The sequence below is a fragment of the Ambystoma mexicanum genome, chromosome 6q (assembly GCF_040938575.1).
Source record: "Ambystoma mexicanum isolate Mex_15411 chromosome 6q, UKY_AmexF1_1, whole genome shotgun sequence".
NCBI lineage: Eukaryota > Metazoa > Chordata > Amphibia > Caudata > Ambystomatidae > Ambystoma > Ambystoma mexicanum.
In genome coordinates, this window is record NC_090937.1 from 1,267,457,872 (window position 1) to 1,267,474,294 (window position 16,423).

A 16,423-nucleotide genomic window follows, 5' to 3' on the forward strand; every position below is an offset into this window, starting at 1 on the left:
TCCTTTAGTAATGCCTTTTGCAATGCCTCCTACATCTCCTTCTCCTCCCTCCTTCATCTGGGCCTCAGTTTGGGATTTAAATGTCCCGCTCAGGTGCCTGGTCTGCAACAACTAGACTGCACCTTTTGGTTAATAACATTCTTAATCCTCATTTCCTCTGAGCCCTTGCTCCTCATCCCAGTACCATAAGCATTATGGGTACTGAAGTCTACAATAGTATTGAACTTTGTATACTCAGTTAAGGGTGACTGTTTTATATACTGAGAGTCATCAGGGTGATGGGAGGTTGTGAGAAGGTTTTGTGATCCCATATTGGAGTGAGGACTTCTACCCAAGGCAGAACTATGACCATTACAGTATTTCACATTTGCTCTTGAACCCCTGAGGAGCCAACCTTATTCTGGCTAGATAATTTTCCATCACAGATTCTTTGAGTAGTTATATGGGAGGGACTTGTACATTGATAGCATGCCATTTGATATCTGGGAATGATATGTCTCTCATCCTCAGAAGAAGATGAAGGCTGCATCTCTCCGAACAGATTCACCATTTCCCCCTGGCCATCTCCTCCCATGGGATCCTCCCTCCTGATTCCACCGCCAGGGTTAGGATCGGGTAGCGTATCCCTTTCTCTGGCCACATGGAAGGAGACTTTATGCTGGGGTCTCGTGATGAGTACGCAGGATTCATCACATCACTAGGAAAGATACTGTGATACTCACAGGTACAGATGAGGAAGGGGTAGAATGGCGAACTGTCTTGTGTATTGATCTCACACTGCCATTGAGAGAAGTGTCAGATGAAGGGCTGCTCATGGACATAGATGAGGAAGGAAAGATAGTGTTCCAAATCTGCATCCCATGACACATGACCATACAACATTGAAATGTGCCACACACTGTAATTATTGCAACCACACCACTATCACAGTTGCATGAAGACGTAGCAGAGGTATACAGTCATTTATGGACTGACAAGCCTTATGATGTAGGGCTACTAGGATGCATAGGAGCAGTGAAAATCAAACTCAAGCCATGAAGAATACTTCTCCAGGTGAAGCAGTACCCCCTGTCTAGAAAGGGTATCAAGGGAATTTAAGACACCATAACTGCACTGATTGAGCAAGGTATCATTGTACCATCCACCTCTCCATTCAACACAGGGATTTACCTGATCAAAAAAGCAAAGGGATCCTCTTGGAGGTTCATACAAGATTTAAGCCCTTTGAATGACATAGTTAAAGCCGAATTCCCAGTAGTGCCGAATCCAGCAACAATTTTCTGTAAAATACCCACAGATGCAACCCACTTTACAGTGATTGATCTAAAAAATGCATTTTTCTCAGTGCAATTGCATCCAGACTCTTTACCTACTGAGGGAAAAAATTCCAACACACTTGTTTACCCCAGTGATACTATGAATCTCCAAGCATCTTCAAAAGGGTGCTTCATATGGACCTACCAAACATACAATTAGTAAGCACTGCCATCCAATATGTAGATGATCTTTTAATGTGTGCTGCCCAACAGAAGAACTGTGTGTGGAAGACACCATTCAGCTCTTAATGATCCATGCAGAGAAGGGATACAAGGTGGACAAAGAGAAATTACAGTATTGCTAGAAAGACATAGTATATTTGAAACATATACTATCATCAAAAAGGAGTAGGGTTACTCAAGAAAGAAAGGCAGCTGTATGCAACCCCCACCCACCTACCGCTGGCAATACAATGCACCAATTTCTAGGGTTCTGCAATTACTGCGGATCTAGGATATTTAATTACACCACATATGTAAGGCCGTGACTACAGGCATAGATAGATGCTACAAAGACAAACAAGCCTCTAAAATGGACAGAGGAGATGACAGAGAATTTGAAGGATTTAAAGACAGCAATCAGTGATGCCCCAGTGTTAGCTATACCTGGTTACAGCAAGCCATTTGTCTTGTTTTCACATTCTGATGGTCGGGAGATGACACGATGCTCACTCAGAGTATAACTCTAGGACACAAGCCCTTAGCACTACTATAGTGGACTGCTAAACCCAGTGATGCAGGGCCATTTCCCCTCTCAGCAGGCATTGTCCACAACAGCATTTTCCAAACAGAAATCCTCAGCAATAACACTGGGGTGTTCAGTAACATTATATGTGGAACACTCTAGAAATAAACATCTCTTCTCCTCCGCAACACAGAGAGCATCAGGCTATGAAGTGATCATATTAAACACACAGGCCCTCATTACGACTGTGGTGTTAACCAATGGCGCTAATAGCTAATTTACCAATTCCACCATTGGCCCTTCCCCATTTTTGCCCTATAGGGCTCAATGGGACTGGGGAAGGCGGTAATTACGGTACCGCAAATTGCGGTACCGTAATTACCTCAAAAGTCCCTTTGCGGGTCCCTACTTTAACGGTTGGTCCAGACCAGCCGTTAAGGTCGGGAGCCGCAAAGGGACCTCGTAATCAGGCGTTAAGGATTTAACGGCGCCGACACCTTTGACGGCGCCGTTAACCCCTTAACGCCAGGGTCGTAATGAGGGCCACAGTTTTTTCCATTCTAGAAAGTAACAACTCCACTCTCACAACACAGAGAGCATCAGGCTACAAAGTGTTCTTATCAAACACAGCACTACACATTGTCAGATGTTATATGGTAATCCCAGCAAGAATCATTGGCAAATCATTGGAAGAACATGAAGTAGTGCATGACTGTGCACCATACAATGGCACACCAGAAGAAGAAACTCAAGTGAGAGAAGACCCACTAGACACAGGAAAAGTTTTGTAAGTTGACCAGGAGAACGGACAAAGGCACAAAGGATCATCAGTGTGAGATATGTGACGGGACAGGAAGAAGAGTATCGGGTGGTTGCACAAACATATTGCCTGCATAGTTCTCAGCACAAGCAGCAGAGCTCATAGCACTCATCGAATCCTTAGGAATGTCATAAAATGATGAGGTTACATATACACAGATTCAGCATACATGATATCGACAGTACATTTAGGCTTATCTAGATGGTGAAGGAGGGGTTTCAGGAGATCTGATTGATCCCTTGTGCAACATGCAACACTATTGTCTAGATTAATTGATGCTTTGAAATGCCCCAGCAGAGTGGCCATTGTAAAATATGCCACCGATACAAAACAGGCCCAAATTCCAGAGGGAATGCAGCTGTAGACAAAGCTGCCAAACAAGCAGCAGATTTGCCATTTAAAGATTCACATGAAGCCCCAATATTTGCCCTACAACAGAACAACAGTACTGTACAGTGCATTTTCTATGGCCCACATAGTAGAATTACAGTAAGGGACTCCACCAGAAGAAAGGCCCAATGGGTTAAGAGAGGGTGTGCATTATCACCCACTGACCTGGTCTGGAGACAATGCATTACAGGTAAAGTAGGCAAGCCTTTTGAAGTTACTTGGCATTACCCTAGAACAGCTACACTATCCACACATGCACCCAAGCAGCACATTGCTGCTGACATCAGTGAAGATTTATTCCCAGTCTATCTGTCTGGAAAAATCATGATAGTTTGTTGTAAGACCACTGCCACCAGTCATTTTGATAGGAAAAGGTAGCATTTGACTGCTACATGAGTTTCTAGATACAGGGGATACTAGGTAACCCCTCCAGAACTCTATGGGAAGATAGTGTGTGCTGGGTCTGGGAATTTAGAAAGATTAGTAAAGTCAATTTAACTTGACCTTCTCTGGGAAACAGTAGTCTATTCCAGAGAAGGTATTTAAACCTTGGGACAGCCCTTAAGGCTTCCCTGTGTCACTTGCCCTGAGGGTACTATGTGACACAAATGAAAAGATTATGCCTATGGAGTTACCTAAAACCCCATTAAAAAGAACACAAGAGAAAACACACATCAAAATACATGGGAGAGTGGGAAAAAAGGCTCACTCTCTCTCCAGGTAAAGAATCATGTCCTCAAAATCCATCAAAGTAGCTGGGGGTCTCTAAGGTGAAGGGAATTAGCACATTTATGAGAAGTCTCCCTAACAGTGGGGAATATGTGCTGTCCTGGGTCAGATAATGGACGTCATTTTGCAAATTAACTCTTTCAAGAGATTAACAAATGACTGGGTATATGGCAATAAGCTCTGCTCAGCGTACCACCTACAAGCCAGCAGAGTTGTGGAGAAACCAAACGGTCTCTTTGAAAGTAAATTAGAAAAAATGTGTCATGCGTTCAAGTAATGTTGTCTCTATTGTCGGCTTTTGGCACTGTTCAGTTTGCACAATCAGCCAAGCAAGGACCACCATTTGAGTCCTCGTGAGGTAGTAACTGGGCAGCAAATGCATACACCAGCTCTGCCTGCCTGAAAAGTGTTGTAGGCACACAACAGTGCTAGGATTCTGGGAGATGGGTTTTGGGGATATTTGAGTGATATGACAACATGTGCAAAAATGTTATCTCATCAAGTAACTTTGCAAGTGCACCGACCAGCTGCAACACACCCTTGTAATGAGATACACCTTCAGCAGGCTCCTCTGTATCCAGAAGAAACCATCCAAACAAACAACCAGAAATGGAATCAGCCAACACTCAGCCAACATTCAGCAGTTCCCATTAACTATCTACTGGATGCCGACAGCAGGATCCACCTATTGGATATTTGCAGGGACACCCGCACAAGCCCAACCACACTTGGAGAAGCAGGAGAAGAGAGGACTGCCAGTTTAAGTTGAATACATAAAAACAATATGAGAAAAACTTTGTGCTCTGTTTATCCCTTCGGCCAAACAGGAGGACATCACCACAGATGATGAAAGCACAGAGAGGGAATGGCAGAAGAACCAAAAATATGTTTTTATGCATCTATTGTTTATTTTTCTCTAACTTTTTTTCTTATTTTTTAATGAGCATAATGAATATGGAAAGGGGGATTGGGGAAGAAAATGGACTAATACCACTAATGTATAAACAAGTAGTAGGAAAAATGTGACCAGACTCAAAATGGATGTTTCAATGCAGAAAAGTAAATATGCCACTATTGCAGGAGAAGAGCATTCAGATAATGGCATGTTACGCTCACTTGGCCCCAGGGGCTCATGGAAGGCTCGGAGATCTGGAAACCTAGATGCGTAGTTGCCCAGTGCTGAATAATTAATTTTTGTTATTTGTAGCATGAGCTATCCGTCCTGCGTTTCTTGTGCAGGGGCGCTTGACGTTCTTTGGTGAGCTGCCCGAGCTGCTTGACTGATGCAGTATGCCTTCCTTGGGCCTAGGCCTGCTGTGACCCTGAATCTGCTGGTAGGCAGGTAGGTTTGTTAATTGTAAGTCTTTGTTCTGTTTATGGTGGGAATTCGTTAATGTCTTTATCTCCTTCTTTTCAGGTGCGAAGGTCTTGATGCTGGCGTGCCGGATGGAGAGGCACGTTTTCTAGGTATGAGAAAGTGTGAAGCACAGTGCCTTTATTGTCTTTTAAAGCTAACCTGTGTTTTCTTCTTCTTTTCCTCACAGGCCGCTGTGGTGCTGAGAGTGGATGAAAGCGCGATGAAAAACGGGCCCCCAGAATCCTTTAAGGCAAGTACAGCGCTGTGCGGTTGTTTAATATTGAAAGCGAACCTGAATATGTCTCTTTTCCTTTGCAGATGTTGCTGTGGTGCTCCAGATGGAAGCGTGGCATAGTGCGATGAAATTCAGGTAAGACTAATGGAATTCGATGTTTTGGAAGCATGCATTTTAATATTGTTTTTCCCTTTCTCGTTATTGCAGGTCGCAATGTTCGAATAGCAGCTGTGGTAGCGGTTCACCGAAAGTTCTTAAGCTAGTACTCACAGGTGAGTGATGTTTCTTCTTCTCTCGGTTTCCACAGATTGCAGCCCAGTTGAGATGCTGAGTGCTGGATGGTGTTTTCTCAGGTAAGACAGAATAATCTTGTTCTTGTAAGATTACAGGAAGATGCTGAAGACCATGAGCTGGACACGGTGAGCGTCACGCTGCGGGTTGCAGAATAACACGAAGCGTGTTCTGCAGTCAGGGTGTGGTTTATAGCCCAGGTAAATTAGTACCAGGGAAAGTAGTTCCAGGTCTGCCACACCCAAAACACTAGACCGCATGGCTTGGTTCTTAGAACTAGACTGTGTGGGTGCTTCCATGTTGGATTTAGAGGCCCATGTACATAGATGGGACCTAGTTTGAACAACCCTTCCTTCCTACATATGAGCCTGGTGCCAAAGGCACCAGGACTGGCTCCAGGAGCCCTTTTGCAGTGGTTTTAAGGCCCTCAGGGTTCTGATGGAAGCCTGCTTGTGGCACAACTTGTGCCCCCCCACAGTGGTCATGACATAGCATCTCATAGTATGACACAATGAAAAAATAAGTAGGTAGAACACCTCATAATGACTTATGCTATGTGTTCACATGCAGTTGGCACCCCCACATTATAGTTATCACAGGAAGTATCACCGTTAGAGGCACAGTGCTAGGCACACATGGTTCTCTGTAAGGGCAGTCCCAGGGACACCCAATATAGGTAATATTTGAAAGAGTTGACAAAGCAGGATGTGATGTGAAGAAGGGACAAGAACATATTAGATGTATGACCAGGCCACAGATGAAAAAAGAAGGAGCACATCTTTGGAACAACAAATGGGTGAAGGGGCATGCTGTTTTTAAAGCAGAAGGGCTGGTGGTATATACTGAAGAAGTAATAAGGAATACTAGCAAATATTGTAAAAACATTTGGAACTCCCATGTGAATGGTTTGAAAAGTTTGCAACATCATGACCAACCTGTTAAGGCACAGAAACTCTCTCGATCTTCCATCTGTTTCAGAGGCAAAGGAACAGTACCAGTCATTAAAAGAATGAACAGCAATCCACCAAAATGGACATGTTCTTGCAGTATGGAGACAAAGGTTATTTCCATCTATCAGCATCCTTGAAATGAGTATGTACATTGGTCACATTGCAATCTACCATGATGTTGATTCCTGAAAAACACCTGTACTTTTCCTAAAAAAGAAAATGAGAAACCTCCTCAGCATCTCACCCCACCCCACCACAGCAGATAAAGACATTGACAATGTCCCGGAAGAAAAGAAGCTGTTATTTTTCACAGGAAGCAGAGAAAGCTTTACGCAAAGTACCCACCCATTACAGGTTGTTCTCAATGGCTTGAAATAGTGTGATGGGACATGGTCCAGCTCGCCAACACCACTGAACATGGCCTCAATGCTGTTCGAGAAGAGAGCTCAGGTTGTTAAGAATATGATTCAGTAAAACAGATTCATACTCAATCTCCTCACAGCCATTTAAGGAGGAGTCTGTAAGAAGTTAGGTACAACATGTTGCACACACATGCCCTCAAATGACAGATGAAATTGTTCTTTAAGCATTACAATCTGAGCACTCCATAATTTGCAACCGGGCATGGAAAAAGAAGAAGCAATTGTCAGAGAAAAAGACTGTTTAGCAGAAATATTCAGTTGGATTCCCACTAGTTAACCTTAACACGCAAAATTCTCTTCCCTGTCCTGGTCTTTTTAATGTTAATGTACAGAATGTATCAGATAGTAGCATCCTGCTGTGTGTCCCGTGCAATAACAGAAAAATGCTTACAGTGAAAACAGGTAATGCCACTTCTCATTGCACGCATGATAGCACCCAGACAGATGAATGGGATGTCGATAACAAACAAAAATGGTAAGAATAGAACACCCAATTGATCTACCAGGAACACTTTGGTCCCCACTCTCAGATCCAGCAAATTACCATTAATTCTGTGTAGCTCCCACAGCAGATGGAAGTTGTAGTTTCCTAGGAGGTAGCCTGTGGGCGGAGGACATTTAAAGAATGTCAGCAAAATATGGGTCTCAAAGATGTGTACAATTGGGTAAGGGAGCAGGAATTGAGGGATAAAGAGTTAATGAAAGAGTTTATTGCAGGAGTAATGAAATGTTGGGATGCAGTTCCAACACCACAAACGTGGGAGGAAATAAAAATGAAGGAAATCCATATAAGATTAGCTATAGACCTAGACAAATGGCATTGGCCTAAGTTACAGCTATACCTTCCACCTTTATGAGAAGCATTCCATGAAGAAATGTAGACAGTAACATATAGTAGAAATGCACATTGAAAGCATAACCCATGTGAGATAATGCAGTAGGCAAATATTGTGCAGCAGTGCAGGAGGTTTAAACACACACGTGTAAGCAGAGAAAGTTAAGTAGTGGAAAAGCTTTCTATTAGTAATGTCACAGGTAGTAGCAATGAAACACAAGATCAATATGTTTTGCCACCTATTACGTGCATAAAACATAGAGTAGGCCTCATTGCAAAAGTAGTTTTTCTGGGCCTTTTAGACATATTAGACCACAGAAACACATCGTTTTTTCCTCACAGTTAAATGCACACATATTCATGGCAGGTTTGGAAAGCCAGGGTGTAAAGGCACGCTGGTATTGGTCAGGTAGAAGAGGCACAGCGGATTCTCAGGCTTCAAGTGAGAAGCAATGATAAAATTAAATGTTGGAACCTTGAGAAAAAGTTTAAGCAGGCAAGAAAGGCAGGTTGGTGGGAACAGGCGAATACTGAATTACGGCCAAAGAGAAGAGCTCTAATTGTGAGCAACACTTCCCCTTGCAGAAAACAGTCACCTAAAACAAAGCTACAGGCAAGTAGTTAGAAACCTGATTAGCAAATAAATAATGAAACCAGGAAATAATGACTGCAAAAAGGTAGTGTGCACGTGGGCAGAGAAATGGGATTAGAACAATGAGTTATAAAGAGATGGTAGAGAAAATCTCATGTCCGCCTTTAATTCATTGTTTCACAGGAAATCCAAGGTAGACTAAGAACACACACTTATTAAAGTACCTATTCCCTGAACCAGCAGTGTTGTGTTGTTTTCAGTATGAGGTTATTGATTCCCAGTAGAAACAGGAAGAAGGTGAAACCTGTGTCCAATGAAAAGTCACAAATTAAACTGCTTGCTGTGCAGGTGTAAGGACGAGAACCAGCGGGGGATGCCAACAATTCTGGTCACATCAGAAAAGGATGAGATATTTATTTCTTAAATGTCACACTGTCTGCACCTTACTGAGATTGGTCAAGACTAAGGGGTGAAGCACACCGTGAGACCACGTAACCAATGGAAAAGGGGTTGCCAGTAACCATTTGTATCATCAGAGATAACCAAGGAGAACCATGAGACTGCATCTAAATTGGACATTAGGTCATGATTAGGAGTAAGGTACACGTCTGGTCACAAGGGGAAGGTTTAAGCCAATAGGGCACAGTAACGTATGTTCGTATATAGGGGATTTAAATTGTTTACCAATCAGCACACCAGGATTTACATATGCGTGAAACAATGTTTAGATAAGATCATGCCATTTTTGCTATATTAACTGTTTTAATGATAACGTGTTGAATGAAGCTTGCCTTTAATTCCTGGACAAGTCCACATGAAACAAACTTCTGTTATTCTTGAAACCTTGTGCATTCAAGTTTGCTCCTTGGATAGATTTCTTTTATTTGTGATGAGTTTTGGGCCTACCTTACACGAGTATAGAGTACTGGAATGGTTATGGTGACACACAGCATGGTGTTGTAGTGCGTTCATGTGGCTTTGATAACCATAACTGGTGAGTTTCTGTTGTTTCTATGTTTCTTATCATAATGAAAATGTCAAACATTATTTGAGGGAATTTGTACAGTTTTTTTGTTAACTAAGATTACTACCTAACCATACCAGTCAACTAAAACATCCATTAGTCATATTTCTTTAGCAACTTATTTCTGTTTTTTCATTATAGAATTTGATCATGTATACATAGCCACAGTGTCCCAGGACATGGCCAACAACGAAACCTTACAGGCACTGTACTTGAAACATGTACTTCAAACATACCCGGCGAAGACTGCTCTATCTACTGGGCGTTGCCTGCACCTATGTCTGTGGCCACTGAGTCATGGGCGTGACCTGTATCGATGCTGAGCATCAGTGCGCCTACATGTAGCACCACAGGTCATAGCAAAAACAAAGAGGTGATGGCTGGAAGGTTTAGAATGAATCTTAACCTCTGGCATTGCTCTGGGCAACCCTACAGACAATCGTTCTTCACCTGCCAAGCCATTACAGAAGTGGAAAGACCATATGCAAATCAGGCTTGGTCCCACCCCAAAAGGGGCTTACCAGCCCGAACTGTTAGGTCACATCCCTTCAGCACGAGACCACAAGCATCCCCAAAAATGTTTCATCCTTGTTGGGCCTCATCAGTGAGGAGTAGCATTGGTGGCAGTACCTTACTGATTTGCATATGGCTTATCCCCTTTTGCTATGGCGCAGACGGCCTAAAAAAACATGGTGTGGATGGTTGCCCAGAGCAATGCCAGTGGTTCAGATTAATTCAAAACCTTCCACCCATCACTTTTTTGGTTTCAGTTTGTCTCCCTATGTGAGAGAGCGTATGCCCAGACGTGGGTCCCTTGCTCACTGCGCCATAGGGAACCAAGCTGCACCTCACTGAGGAGGCCCAACAAGGCCAAACATGTCTGGGGTTGCTTGTGTTTCCTTGCAGAGGGGACCTGGCCTAGCAGTTCGGGCAGGGCTGCTCCCATTGGTGGCAGTACCTGACTGATTTGCATATGGCTGGACCCCTTTTGCAATGGCGCAGACGGGCTAAAAAACAGTGTCACTTTTTTGGTTGCACCAAAGGTCATGTCTATATGCAGCTTACCGCTGAATGCGGTGCTGAAATGGCTTAGCCTGGGGCCATGTCTGGCATCACTGTTTAATTGGCACAGCCTTCATCCATCCCTCAGAATATGTACACTCGGGTCTTGGGAGGAGCAACACAGGTTTGATCCCTGGGTCCGTGCTTGGAAACCTCTGGGTATTAAGAGCGTTATAACTAACCTATCATATCTTATCATACACTGGCTGCTGTTCGCACACAACCTTCGCCGTGGCCATGACATGCAGGCACTGGGCCCCATGCATGAGTTACAGCAATGCCTACGTATAGGGCCTCTAACTCCAGTTCCCACATGTCATTGCCTGCGACCATAAAAAGTGGACCCTGTGCCAGGGACTTTATAGTCTTCATTTTTCACAGGTATGCCCTTTATTTCCAACAGTCGTGAATGGGGAATAGACTTTGGCTTAGGAAAGCACCCTTCGATCCAGAGGAGAGAATGATTTTCTGTTTGTCTATGGTCATGTGACCCTGCTTGTGGAGCCACAAGCCACATACATATTTTTTTTTTGTGTTTGTTCCAAAATGGAACTTTACAAAATTGCGTTCCTTTATTTCCGCAAGTCCTCGGGGGCCTATGCCCAGGGTTTTCAGTGTTTCTTGGATGATCTTTACCAAGGCGATTTGCTACGTTGTTCGATCTCCTCCAATCAGTCTTAGCCACCATTGGTCCGCGTCAAAGTGTTCATTTGCGAGTAGGTGGTCAAGGTAAGCTGATCTTATCGCCTGGTTTTTTGGGCAGACCATTAGTAGATGGCGAATTGTTTCCTTTTCAGCACCACAGAATCGGCATTCGCTTGTTTCTGAGATACCTCGAATGTGGCGAATCTCGTTTGTTTCGATTAAGTTCAGCCTTATCCTGAGTAGGTAGTTTCTGGAAGCCCTGTTAGGGAATTTTTTGATGTACCTCTGGAGTTCATTTACTTTGCACTCGGTATGAGGAAGATGAGTTAGAAGTGTGTTTGCTGTGGCATCTCCTATGGTGATTGACCAGTCCAGATTTTTAAGTTTTTCGGTCACTCTGACCGGGTTTGATGACAGGTCAGCTTCTGTACAAGCTACTGAATCCAGTAAAACTAGATTTTCGGTTTTCTATTTTGTCAGCATTTTCACTGTGTCCATTTTCATCTCCTCGCCAATCATTGTGTAGATGTTTTGTTTATCTTGGGCGATGCACTTGCGATAAAGCATGACCGAGTTGATATTTACCGTGCCTGCTAAAGAGAGGAGGCTCAATGCTCGTCGAATCGCTGGCATTGAGGTTGAATTTGGCAAGCACAACACTTTTCTCCAAAAATGCCCTTCCAGCTTTGTGCAGAGTTTTTTGGGAATTTGGGGTATTGCTTCGGCTCCGTATGTAATTGATGGTACTACTTTTTTCTTATAGAATTCAATTACCGGGATTGTTGACAGTTTTCCGAATTTGAGGTCTATGGCTTTGCCTTGTGCTGCTAGTTTTCTGATTTTTATTTTCAGGCTTTCTTGCATTGCACTTTCTGTGTGGGAACTGTCAAGGGTCACGCCCAGGTACTTGAACTCTTTTGTTCTTTCAATCTCTGTATCTTCTAGATACCATTTGAATTTGTCCGATCTTTTCGATGCCGATTCTAGAACTAGTGTTTTTGTTTTTTCTTTGTTGATTTGCAGATTGTTTTTCACTGTATAGTGTAACAGATTTGCCAGTTGTCTCTGTAGGCCTATTTGGGTCTGGTCGAACAGAGCGACGTCGTCGACGTACATAAGGCGGCTAATTTGTACCTTGGCCAGTTTTGGCGGAAAGGTTTTTGTAAGATCTTCTGTTGCACTGTAGTCGCCCATGTATGCGAGAAATAACTCCGGAGCGAGAGGACAACCTTGTTTGACCCCCCTACTTGTGGGGATTTCTGCTGAAACTTGACCTTGCGGGGTTAATCGTACTCTTAGAGTGGTGTTTGTATGCAGGGCCTTCAGTGGTAGAAGGATCTCCTTTGGACATTTCCATCCTTCAAGTTTTGACCAAAGTCGTGACCTGTCTACCAGGTCAAAGGCCTGGGAAAGGTCAACGAAGGCCACAAAACATCTTGGTTTTCCTTCAAGGACCTTGCTTTTTAAAATGCTGATGACCAGGATGTTCGCTGCTGTGCCAACATTTTTTTTGAAGCCAGTTTGTAATTGGTTGTGGCGTGGTGCAAGTTTGCAGCCTTTTCAGCAGTAAGGCTCCGAAGACCTTTCCAATGCAGTCTAGGAGGGCGATTGGCCGAAAATTCGTGGGGTCACACACATCCCCCTTTTTGTAGATCGGAACGATGGTTGCCTTGGTCCAGGATGGAGGAATGGATTTAGATTTTGCCCATCTCATGAAGATCTTTTTTAGTAGTTTTGACCACTCAGCCGGATTTTTTTTAAGGTCCATATTGGAAATCCCATCCGGGCCAACCGCTCGTGAGTTTTTTAGTTTTTTTAGAGTCTCGAAGATTTCTTCTTGGTCATCGAAACATAACCAGCTCGAGGGGTCATTTTCTCTAGGCTCACCATCCTCCTTTTTTGCAGATTCAAAGAGCTTTGAAAAGTGGTCGATCCATTTCTGCTCCCCCATTGAATTGATAATGGAGTTTTTTTTTGATAATGTCGTGATTTTTATGAGGGACCAAAATTCTCTTGCTTTATTGCCGCAAATCGCCTTCAGTACTTTCTCTGAATCTTGTTGGTAGAGATTTGTGCGGTGGTTCTTGACCCAATTTCTGTAGTTTCTTGAGGCTTCTGCTAGTTTTGACGCCTGGTCGCTCGACTGTGTTTGCTTCAGTTGTCTCTTGATTTTTCGAAATTCACGTCTTTTTTGGGCTAACTGGGCATCATTGGTATATTTAAGGCTGGTGTCGGTAGTTTGGGCTGACTTTTTTGTAGAGAATGCCACGAGCAGAGGCACATAGTCAGGATCTGGGTTTTCTTCCGACGTACCCTCTTCGGAGTATCTTTGTGTGAGCTTCCTTACTGCCGATGTTGAGAGTTTTAGCCGAATTTTCCTGGTTATTTACTTCAATGCCAAGTGGTTCGTCGCTGGTTCTGCTGAAGTTAGTTGACCACGTTGTTATTAATTGGTTGTGGTCACTGTTTGTTGTTTTGCGCACCTTGAAGGTTGTTACGGTGTCCAAAAAGGGAAGGGAGACGTAGGTGTAGTCAATTGTTGCTCGCGACACTCCCTGTTCCCAAGTCAGCAAACGGTCTTTCTCTGAAAAGACCGTGTCGAGGTTTAACATATGCCGTGAGGTCATCAGTTTGCACAAAAGTTTTCCTCTTTGAGTTGCTTTAGTCGAATCAGAGTTTTTTCCCTCTTTTAAGCCGGGGCTTTTGAGGGAGATGTTGAGGTCTCCACAGATTATGAAGGACGAGACTTGGCGATTTGACTGAATTTCGTCGATTATTTCTTCCATCATGTGGGTGAAGTTTTGTGCGTCTAAAGCTGCCGGATTCCAGTAGGTATTCAAGATCGCTATTTCTGAACTTGGCGTCCTTTCGCAGCCTTCAAGATCGATGAGTACTGCCAGTATGGATTGGTTTGACAGCAAGGTTTCTTTCATTTTTAAACCTACACCATTTTTGCATGCCATGAGTAATCCGGATGATGGATGGCCTAAAAGGCCTTTTTTTGCAGGTGCCAGGACTACGTCGTAGCCATCCAGGATCGGTTTGTCGATGAGCCATGTTCCTTGAAGACAAATTACATCGAATGATGTCAAATCTGCGTTGTTTCGAGTCAAGTGGGTGTGTCCATGAGTGTTCCAGGAGCAAAGTGTTAGATCTGTGGGGAATTTGTCGGCTGGCAAGGTGTCGTTCTCGGCGCTCTGCCAACCTTCGAGTTGCTATTTATTCAAGTTTTTTGTGAGTACTTTTGGCAGCCAGGACCAGATTCCCTGCGGGTTGTCATTTAGTTGTTGGGTTACTGGTTGTTTTGTAGGGGGTAAGTTGCTTGTTTGCGGCACCTTAGCCGTACCTTTTTTTGACGGTTCGTTATTCGCTGAATTCCGTTGGTTATTTTGAGAGTTCAGGTCCCTGTTTGTCCCGCTTCTTGGGTTCCTTTCGGTTCTTCTTCCAAGGTCCGCCTGCTCCTGGGACGGTTTCTCAGTGACCGGGTGGTCCTTTATCCTGTTACTCGCAGTGGCTTTGCTTTTTGACGTCCTTAGGTCGTTTTCCTGGGATTCTCTCTGTTCTTTAGGTTTCGGCAGGTTTCCGAGCACCTTAAAGCCAAGTTTAGATAAGTCCTCTGCTTCGTTGGTTATTAGCATCTGTATTTTCTTTGAAGGGATGTGCAAGATTGTTTTTGCTCCATGGTTAGAATGATAAGGATCCACTAGTTTCAAGTCCTCTGATTTAATCTGGCGAAGTGCTGGGATGAAGCCAAAGAGGTTTAGCACACCTTTTCTGTTAAGAATTATTTCATCACGATTTTCTGACCGTTGCTCTATTTTTAGAGTCCAAATGGATATTTTGGTGGGATGGCGTTGGTCATGGTATTTTTCAGTTTTTGATTTGTAGTGAGGTCTCACTGACGGCTCGTTTTCTTGAGATCGGTGATCCTTTGAGCTCTTTTTATTTGATTCACGTCGAGAAACGTCTCTGCTTGATTTTCTGTCTCTTTCTCTGTGTTTATGTCGGTTCTCCAGTTTTGGGGTTTCTTGGTGCAGAGATGGGGGCTCAGATTTTGAGGTGAATGAAACTTTTCTTTGGCTAGTTTTGTTTTGGTTTGGTCTTGAAGTGTGGTGAAGATTGTTTCTTCGTTCTTCCATTGTATAGAATGGAGGGCTCTTTTGGTGATATAGTGGACTACTCCTATTTTCCCTTTTCTCAACTTGGTCATTTTCAGTTTGCAAACTACTTGTCAGGTCCTTTTCCAGATGTCCGCTGATGTTCATTAGTTGGTTGTCGTCCAGGAAGTCTTCTACAGTTCTTGGCGAGCATTTAGTTTCTCAGTCATTTGTGATCTTAAAAACGAGAGGAGGGTCCTGAGGAGTGGAGGGGCTACCCTTTAAGGGATGGATCTTCTTTGCCTTCTGGAGTGTGGGCCCAGGTTCCGATGTGTCCGTTTTCCCTGTCGATGTTCCATGTTGTAGGCAGAAGATCGGGTAAGCCTGATCTTTGTCGTTTGGTTCGATTAGATTTCTGTTTTGACTTGGAGATGGTTCTTTTTCAGTGTGTTCGATTCGCTGTTTGGGCGGTCTGCATGACGTTTCTTCACTAATATATATGATTTAACTTTGATCGTAGTTGACCGCGCCATTTTTAGTTATAGTACCCGAAAATACAAATTGAGAGGGTCCTTGTAGGGCATCAGTTTGTGTGTGCACACAAGAGCTCTTAGGCTTGGGTTCCATTACTGACATTTTGTTCACTTCCGAGCTTGTATAGGTAAGGTTAAAGGAGTCTTCGCTTGCTTTTATAGAGTTTTGTTTCGCGGTAATGAAGCCTTCGATGAAGATTAGCTTTGTGTGGAGCATAGCGATTAGCATGGTGTGGTTTTTTAATGTCTCGTTTAGGGACTCGTAGAGTTTCCCGAATGGCGATAGGCCTATCGTTATGGCCGACATTATTGTCGTTAAGTCTGGGTTTTTTTTGGTAAGGGTTTCTTTCTGCGCTCCCAATAGGCCTGATTGGTTTCTGTTGGGAGGCTCAGAGTCGCAGTCTTGGGTAACCCTCGGCTCCTGGTGATGGTTTGATGTT